Below are 8,716 nucleotides of genomic sequence, written 5' to 3' on the forward strand. Positions count from 1 at the left end.
TCTCCGAGTATTAGGAGTTCCCTTTCCTGTTCTGAGCCAGAAAAAGGGCTTCTCTTGGAGCTGTCTCTAGGTGTACCCCAGTTTTCACTGCTAGATTTTTTTTGATGTGTTAAATTCAGGCTTTAGGATACTAGAGGGGAAAAAAAAAACCCAGATATGTTGGAATTCGGGTCTTCCCCAGTCCTTCTGCTAATAATGACTTTTCAGAGTCCTCAAATACTACTCCATGCATTCTGTTAAGGTTTTGTATTTGCATTCAATAGGAGTGATAGAATGAAGTGTGCTTACCCTATCTTATCCAGCTCCAGAATCCCTATCATTTTGTTTTAACCTATTTATGTCTATATAGTGGGTTTCTTTTTTTTTTTTTTCAAGATTTTATTTATTTATCTGAGACAGAGAGAATGAGAGAGACAGAGAGCACATGAGAGGGGGGAGGGTCAGAGGGAGAAGCAGACTCCCTGCCGAGCAGGGAGCCCGATGCGGGACTCGATCCCGGGACTCCAGGATCATGACCTGAGCCGAAGGCAGTCGCTTAACCAACTGAGCCACCCAGGCGCCCTATATAGTGGGTTTCTTGAAGGCAGCATATGGTTGTGTCTTACTTTCTTATCCAACCTGATAATCTGTGCCTTTTTAGTAGGATATTTAGACCATTTACTGAATATTGTTGATACAGTTGTGATCAAATCCACCAAGTACTATTTGTTTTCTGTTTGTCTCGTCTGTATTTTGTTCTCTTTTTCTTATTTTTCTGCCTTCTTTTTGGATTACATATCTTTTATGTTTCCATTTTATCTCCTTTTTTTGTTTATTAGCCTGTAATTCCTTGTGTGCCTGTTTGAGGGTGTATAGTATACACCAGAGACCAACAAACTTTTTCTATAAAGGTCCATATAGTAAATATTTTAGATTTGGTGCACTATACTATCTTTGTCATAACTATTTGATTGCCATTTTTGTACAAAAGCAGTCAGGCACAATATGTAAATGAATGACTCTGGCTGTGTTCCAATAAAACTTTTTTTTTTTTAAGATTTTATTTATTTATTTGTCAGAGAGAAAGAGAGCACAAGCAGGGGGAGCAGCAGGCAGAGCAGGCAAGGGAGAAGCAGGCTCCCAAATGAGCAAGAAGCCCAGCGCGGGACTTGATCCTGGGATCGTGACCTGAGCCAAAGGCAGACGCTTAACCGAATGAGCTACCCAGGCTTCCCTCCAATAAAACTTTATTTATGAAAACAGGGAGCAGGCCAGATTTGGTCTGCAAATTATAGTTTGCCAACATCTGGTCATATCTTCAATTTAACACAGTCTACTTTCAAATGATATTATACTACTTCACTTATAGTATTATAACGTTTCTACAATACACTTCCATTTCTGGAGCCTGGGTGGCTCAGTCTGTTAAACTTATGCCTTTGGCTCAGGTCATGATCCCTGGGTGCTGGGATCAAACCCTGTGTCCTTGGGCTCCCTGCTCGGCGGGGAGCCTGCTTCTCCCCCCCGCTCGTGCTTGCTCTTTCTCTCTTTCTCTCAAATAAATAAATTAAATCTTTAAAAGAAATATATTTCCATTTCTTCCCTACCAGCCTTTGCACTCTTGTTTTCTTATATTTCACATATGATAAATTTTTGTTATTGTTTCTACTTTGAACAATTATATTTTCTGGGATCATGGGACCCCTGAGATCATAACCTGAGCCAAAGGCAGATGCTTAACTGACTGAGCCACCCAGGTGCCCCTATTTTCAGGAGATTTAAATAAAAAATGAAATCTTTTAAATTTATCTACATTGTTACAGTTTCCAGTGCACTTTGTTTTTTTGTGTGTGTAAATGCAGGTTTCCATATGCTATAATTTTCCGTCTGCCTAAGGACTTCATTTAAAATTTCTGCTGCTACTGAATTCTTTCAGCTTTTTTAAGGCTGTGAAAGTATTTCACTTTTATTTATTTATTTTTTAAAGGTTTTATTTTATCTTTAGAGAGAGAACGCTTGAGTGGGAAGAAGGAGAGGGAGAAAGAGAATCCCAAGCAGGCTCCATGCTCAGTGTGGAACCTGACGCAGGACTTGATCCCATAACCCTGAGATCATGACCTGAGCCAAAATTAAGACTTGGATGCTCAACCGACTGAGCCACCCAGGAGCCCCTCACTTTTGTTTTTAGAAAGATATTTTTTGTTAGGTATAGAATTTAAGTTGACTCCCCCCTGCCCACCACCACTTTCAGTACTATAAAGATGTTTCTCCATTCTCTTCTGGCATGCATTGTTTCTGTCAAGAAAGCTGCTGTCATTTTTATCTTTATTCTTCTGTATGTAATATTTCTTTATTTCGCTGGCTCTTGTTAAGATTCTCTCTCTCAGTAAAAATAACAGCTTTATTGAGATATAATTCAAATACCATAAAATTCACCTTTTTAAAGTGTATACTTTTGTGGGTTTTAGTGTATTCACAAAGATGTACAACCATCATCACTAATTTTAGAACTTTTTCACTCAAAAATGAAACCCGGTGCCTATAAGCAGTTACTCTCAATACTCCCCCACTGGCTACCACTAATCTAATTTCTGTCTCTATGGATTTGTCTTTTCTAGACATGTGATGTTTATGGAGTGATACAATATGTGTAGTCTTTTGTGATGGACTTCTTTTACTTGGCACAATGTTTTCAAGTTTCATTCATGTTATAGCAGTACTTTATTCCTTTTTCGTGCCAAATATTCCATTCTATGAATAGATCACATTTGTTTATTCAGCTCATGAACATTTAGCTTGTAGCCATTTCTTGGCTCTTATGAATGATAATGCTATGAACACTTGTATATAAGTTTTCAGCTGGACATGTGTTTTCATTTCTCGTGGGTAGATACCTAGGAGTGGAACTGCTGGGTGAATATGATAACTGTGTTTAACATTTTCAGAAGCTGACTGTTTTTGGAAGTGACTACAGCATTTTACATTTCCATCAGCATTTATGAAGTTCCAGTTTCTCCGCATCCTTGTCAATACTCATTATTGGCTGTCTTTTAATATTAGTCATCCTAGAAAAAAAAATTAGTCATCCTGGTGGGTCTGAAGTGGTCTCTTACTGTGATTTTGATTTGTATTTTTCCAATGACTAATGATGTTGAGCATCTTCCCATGTGCTTATTTCTCCAAAGAAGATACACAAATACCTGATAATGTCTATTCAAATCTTTTGCTCATTTTTAACATTGACTTGTCTTTTTTTTAAGATTTTATTTATTTGAGAGAGAGAGAGAGCACAAGCAGGGGGAGGGGCAGAGGGAGAAGAGAGAGAGAATCTCAAGCAGACTCTACACCCAGCATGGAGCCCAAGCGGGGTCAGGACCCTGAGATCATGACCTGAGATAAAATCAAGAGTAGGACATAAACTGACTAAGCCACCCAGGTGTCCCAACATTGATTTCTCTTTTTATTGTTGAGCTGTAAGAGTTCTTTATCTATTCTGGGTACATTTCCCTATCAGATATATGATTTACAAAAAATTTTTCCATTCTGTGCATTGTCTTTTCACTTTCTTAATGGTATCCTTTGAAGTCAAAAAGATTTTAATTTTGATGAAGTCCATTTACTTATTTTTTTTCTTTTGTTGCTTTTGCTCTTGGTGTCATATCTAAGATATTATTGCCTAACCCAAGGTCACAGAGACTCCTTTGTTTTCCTTAAGAGTGGTGTAGTTTTAGCTCTTGCATTTAAGTCTATGGTCCATTTTGAGTTAATTTTGGTGTATGGCATGAGGATGTAGTTTAACTTTATTCTTTTGCATGTGAATATCCAGTTTTCCCAGTACCATTTGTAGAAAAAGATGATTTTTTTTCCACATTGAATTGTCTTGGCACCCTTGTTGAAAATCAGTTTACCATAAATGTAAGAGTTGATTTCTATGCTCTCAATTCTATTCTATTTAAATATATGCCTTTATATATTTATATATACTGTCTTTATGTCAGTATCACACTGTCTTGATTATTATAGCTATATAGTAAATTTTGAAATTGAGAAATGTGAGTTTTCCAATTTTGTTCTTTTTCAAGATTGTTTTGGCTATTGTGGGTGCTTTGCATTTCTATATGAATTTTAAGATCAGTTTGTCAGTTTCTCCAAAAAAGATAGCCAGGATTTTGACAAGTATACAGTGAATATGTAGATCAGTTTGGGTAGTATTGCTATCTTAACAATACAGGATATAAGCAAAAATCCATTTATACTGCCTTCTGTGTTTACCTATATAGTGACTTTTATCAGTGCTCTTTTTCTTGGGTTCATTTGAATTAATATCTGGTGTCCTTTCATTTCAGTTTAAAGGACTCACCTTACTGGTCTTACAGAACAGATTTGCTAGCAGTGAATTCTGTTTTTATTTGTGACTGTCTTAATTTCTCCTTCCTTTTTTTAATTTAAAATTTTTTGATGTGGTAAAATACACATAACATAAAATTTACCATGTAACTATTTTTAAGTATACAGTTTAGTGGTATTAAATACATCCATAATGTTGTATAGCTGCCGCTACCATACATGTCCATAAATCTTTTCAACTTGTAAAACTGAAACCCTATACCCATTAAACAGAGCTGCCCATTTCCACCCGTCTTTCTAGCACCTAGCAACCAGTTTTCTTTCTTTTTTTTTTTTTTTTAAGATTTTGTTTATTTGAGAGAGAGAGTACACCGTGCACAAGCACAAGAAGGGGGGGAGGGGCAAAGGGAAAGGGGGAAGTGGACTCTGCCTAGCAGGAAGTCCAACTTGCGGCTTGATCCCAGGACCCTGAGATCACGACCTGAGCCAAAGGCGGACGCTTAACTGACTGAGCCACCCAGGCGCCCCCACAGTTTTATTTTCTGTCTTTGTGATTTTGAGTACTTTTAGTACTCATATAGGTGAAATCATACAGTATTTGTCTTTTTGTCACTGGCTTATTTAGCATAATGTCTTCAAGCTTCATCCATGTTTTAGCATATTGCAGACTTTCCTTCCTTCTTAAGACTAGTTAATATTCCATTGTATGTATATCTACATTTTGCTTGGTGATTTATTGCTTGATGGACTCTTGGATCATTTCCATGTTTTAGCTATTGTGAATAATACTGCTATGAACATGAGTATACAGATATCCCTTTGAGAAGTAAGTGCTGGATCATACGGTATTTTTTTTTTTTTTTTTGCTGTCTATAACAGACTCATTTTATTTGAGATATAACTTATATAATATACTAGTTTTATTTATAATTTTTTAATTTTTATTTTTTGTTTCAAGTTTTTATTTAAATTCTAGTTAGGTAATATACAGTGCAATATTTATTTTAGGAGTTGAACTCAGTGATTCATCACTTACATGTAACACCCAGTACTCATCACAAGTGCTCTTCTTAATACCCAGTACCCATCCCCCACCCATCTCCCCTCCAGCAGCTCTCAGTTTGTTCTCTATAATTAAGAGTCTTGGGGGAGAAGGGCTCTTCCCTTTGCATCCAGTGGCAGCCATCAGCTCAAAGGTAAGCCAAGATGGGTGCTTACAAGTACATCCAGTAGCTGTGGAGGAAGAAGCCATCCAATGTAATCTGCTTTTCTCTCAGGGTGTGTTGCTGGTAGTATGCCCAGCTCTCTGTGCTCCACAGGGCCCCCTGCCCAACCAAGCCTGATAAAGCACGCAGAGTGTTTTACAAGGTCAAGCAAGGTTATGTCATATATCAGACATGGTGGCCACAAATGCCCAGTTCCTAAGGGTGCTACCTACGGCAAGCCTGTCCATCATGGTGTTAACCAGCTAAAGTTTGCCCCAAGCCTTCAGTCTGTTGCAGAGGAGTGAGCTGGACAGCACTGTGGGGCTCTGAGAGTCTTGAATTTTTACTGGGTTGGTGGAGATTGCATGTACAGATTCTTTGAGGTTATCCTCATTGATCCATCCGTAAAGCTATCAGAAAAATCCTGACACCCAGTGGATCACCAAACGAGTTTACAAGCACAGGGAGATGCGAGGGCTGACATCTGCAGGCTGCAAGAACCATGGCCTTGGAAAGGGTCACACAATTGGTTCTCACTGTGAGACATAAGAGAAGACGCAATACTCTCCAGTTCCACCATTACTGCTGATATGAATAATGTTTGTAAAATCCTTACCTAATAAACAATTTAGGGCAGTATGGTTGCTTCAAAGTAGTCTTTAATTTGTCTGTTAAAATTAGCTGCAGATTGTTCCATGAATGCATTGTCAAATTATGAAAGTTAAAGTGCAATAATGTTTGAAGACTGTAAGTGAAGGTGTATCTTGTTTCTAGTAAGATAAATGCTTTTGTCTTTGCTTTATCTTTTTAGGGAGTTTATATGTCAGTGTTTAAAATGCTGTTTGGTATAATAGGTGTAAAATAAATTTTGTAAAAGTGGAATGCAGAAACTAACCATGTAGATTTGTTGGTGTATGTAATGAAACCTACAGCTTCTTAGGGGTGGTGTAATGCTCTGGTTTACTCTCAACTCGCTATTTTTAGGAGTTTGGGAAGAACAAGCTTTTAAAATTGGATCTTGCTTGGAAATGTGAAGAATATCCTAATCTTTTATCATGATCATATAGAGAATAATGTCAACTAGAAACCACATTTTTAGGTTGAATTCAGTATTTTTCAGGGGTCTTACACTCAATTAAATGATTTCCAGAAAACAGCAGACTGAAAGCCTCTTGAGACCTAAATTCCTTTCCACTCAAAAAGAGATCCTAAACCATATATATTTTGCATGTAGAGGTTGTTCAACTTAAGGAGTAAATGTTTATTAAACTAAAAAAAAGAGTCTTTATGGTTTGCCTCCCTCTCTTTTTTTCTTAAAGATTTATTTGGGAGACAGAGCATGCATGCAAACATAGGGAGGGGCAGAGGGAGAAGGGAGAGAGAGAATTTCAAGCAGACTCCCCTCCCAGATCGGAACCCAACACAGTGTTCAATCTCACAACCTGAGATCATGACATGAGCCAAAATCAAGAGTCAGATGCTTAACCAGCTGAGCCACCCAGGTGCCCCAACTTTCTCTTTCTCCTTTTTACCCCCTTCCCATATGTTCATCTGTTTTGTTTCTTACTTTATTTTTGTTTGTTTCAAGTTGTTTTTTTTTTAAGATTTTATTTATTAGAGAGAGAGTGAGACAGAGAAAGCACAAGAGGGGGGTGGGTCAGAGGGAGAAGCAGACTCCCCACTGAATGGGGAGCCCAATGTGGGACTGGATCCTGGGACTCTGGGATCATGGCCTGAGCCAAAGGCAGACACCTAACTGACTGAGCCACCTGGGCGCCCCTCAAGTTTTTATTTAAATTCTAGTTAGTTAAAATGCAGTGAAATACTGGTTTCAGGAGTAGAACTCAGTGATTCATCACTTACATACAACATCCAGTGCTCATCCCAACAAGTACCCTCCCTAATACCCATCACCCATTTAGGCCATCCCCTGCCCACCTCCCCTCCATCAACCCTCAGTTTGTTCTCTGTAGTTAGGAGTCCCTTATACTTAGCCTCCCTCTCTCTTTTTCCCCCCTTCCCCTGTGTTCATCTGTTTTGTTTCTTAAATTCCACATGAGTGAAATCATACGGTATTTGTCTTTCTCTGACTGACTTATTTCACTTAGCATAACACACTCTAGCTCCATCCATGTAGTTGCAAATGAGAAGATTTCCTTCTTTTTGTTGGCTGAGTAATATTCCATTGTATATATACCACATCTTCTTTATCCATTCATCAGTTGATGGACTTTTGGGCTCTTTCCATAATTTGGCTATTGTTGGTAATGGTGCTATAAACATCAGGTTGCAAACGTCCCTTTGAATCAGTATTTTTGTATCCTTTGGGTAAATACCTAGTAGTATAACTGCTAGGTCATAGGGTAGTTCTAGTTTTAACTTTTTGAGGCACCTCCATACCGTTTTCTAGAGTGGCTGCACCAGTTTGCATTCGCATCAACAGACCAGTTTCTCTGCATCCTCACCAACATCTGTTGTTTCCTGTGTTTTTTTTTTTTTTTAAGATTTTATTTATTTGAGAGAGAGTAATGGGGAGGAACAGAGGGAGAGAAGCAGACTCCCTGCTGAGCAGGAAGCCTGATGCAGGGCTCCATCCCAGGACCCAGAGATAATGACCTGAGCTGAAGGCTTAACTGACTGAGCCACCCAGGCACCCCTCCTGTATTGTTAATTTTAGCCATTCTGACAGGTGTTAGGTGGTATCTCATTGTAGTTTTGATTTGTATTTTCCCTGATGATGAGTGATGTTGAGTATCTTTTCATGTGTCTGTTGGCCAAATGTATGTCTTCTTTGGAAAAATGTCTGTTCATGTCTTCTGCCCATTTCTTAACTGGATTATTTATTTTTTGGGTGTTGGGTTTGATAAGTTCTTTTTTTTTCTTCTTTAGATTTTACTTATTTATTTGACAGAGAGACACAGCGAGAGAGGGAACACAAGCAGGGGGAGTGAGAGAGGGAGAAGCAGGCTTCCCGCGGAGCAGGGAGCCCAAAGTGGGGCTCGATCCCAGGACCCTGGGATCATGACCCGAGCCGAAGGCAGACGCTTAACGACTGAGCCACCCAAGTGCCCCTTGATAAGTTCTTTATAGATTTTGGATACTAACCCTTTATCAGATATGTCATTTGCAAATATCTTCTCCCATTCTGAAGGCTGCCTTTTAGTTTTTTTGGTTGTTTCCTTTGT

The 8,716-nt window shown here is 38.5% G+C and overlaps 1 pseudogene; it reads left to right on the plus strand.

The window, feature by feature from the left end:
* The first annotated feature begins 5,532 nt into the window (after nt 1-5,532).
* LOC118019494 lies at nt 5,533-6,526 on the plus strand (annotated as a pseudogene).
* The last annotated feature ends 2,190 nt before the right edge of the window (nt 6,527-8,716 follow it).

This window comes from Mirounga leonina, unplaced genomic scaffold, assembly GCF_011800145.1.
Source record: "Mirounga leonina isolate KUSES-001 unplaced genomic scaffold, KU_Mleo_1.0 Mir_173, whole genome shotgun sequence".
Lineage (NCBI taxonomy): Eukaryota > Metazoa > Chordata > Mammalia > Carnivora > Phocidae > Mirounga > Mirounga leonina.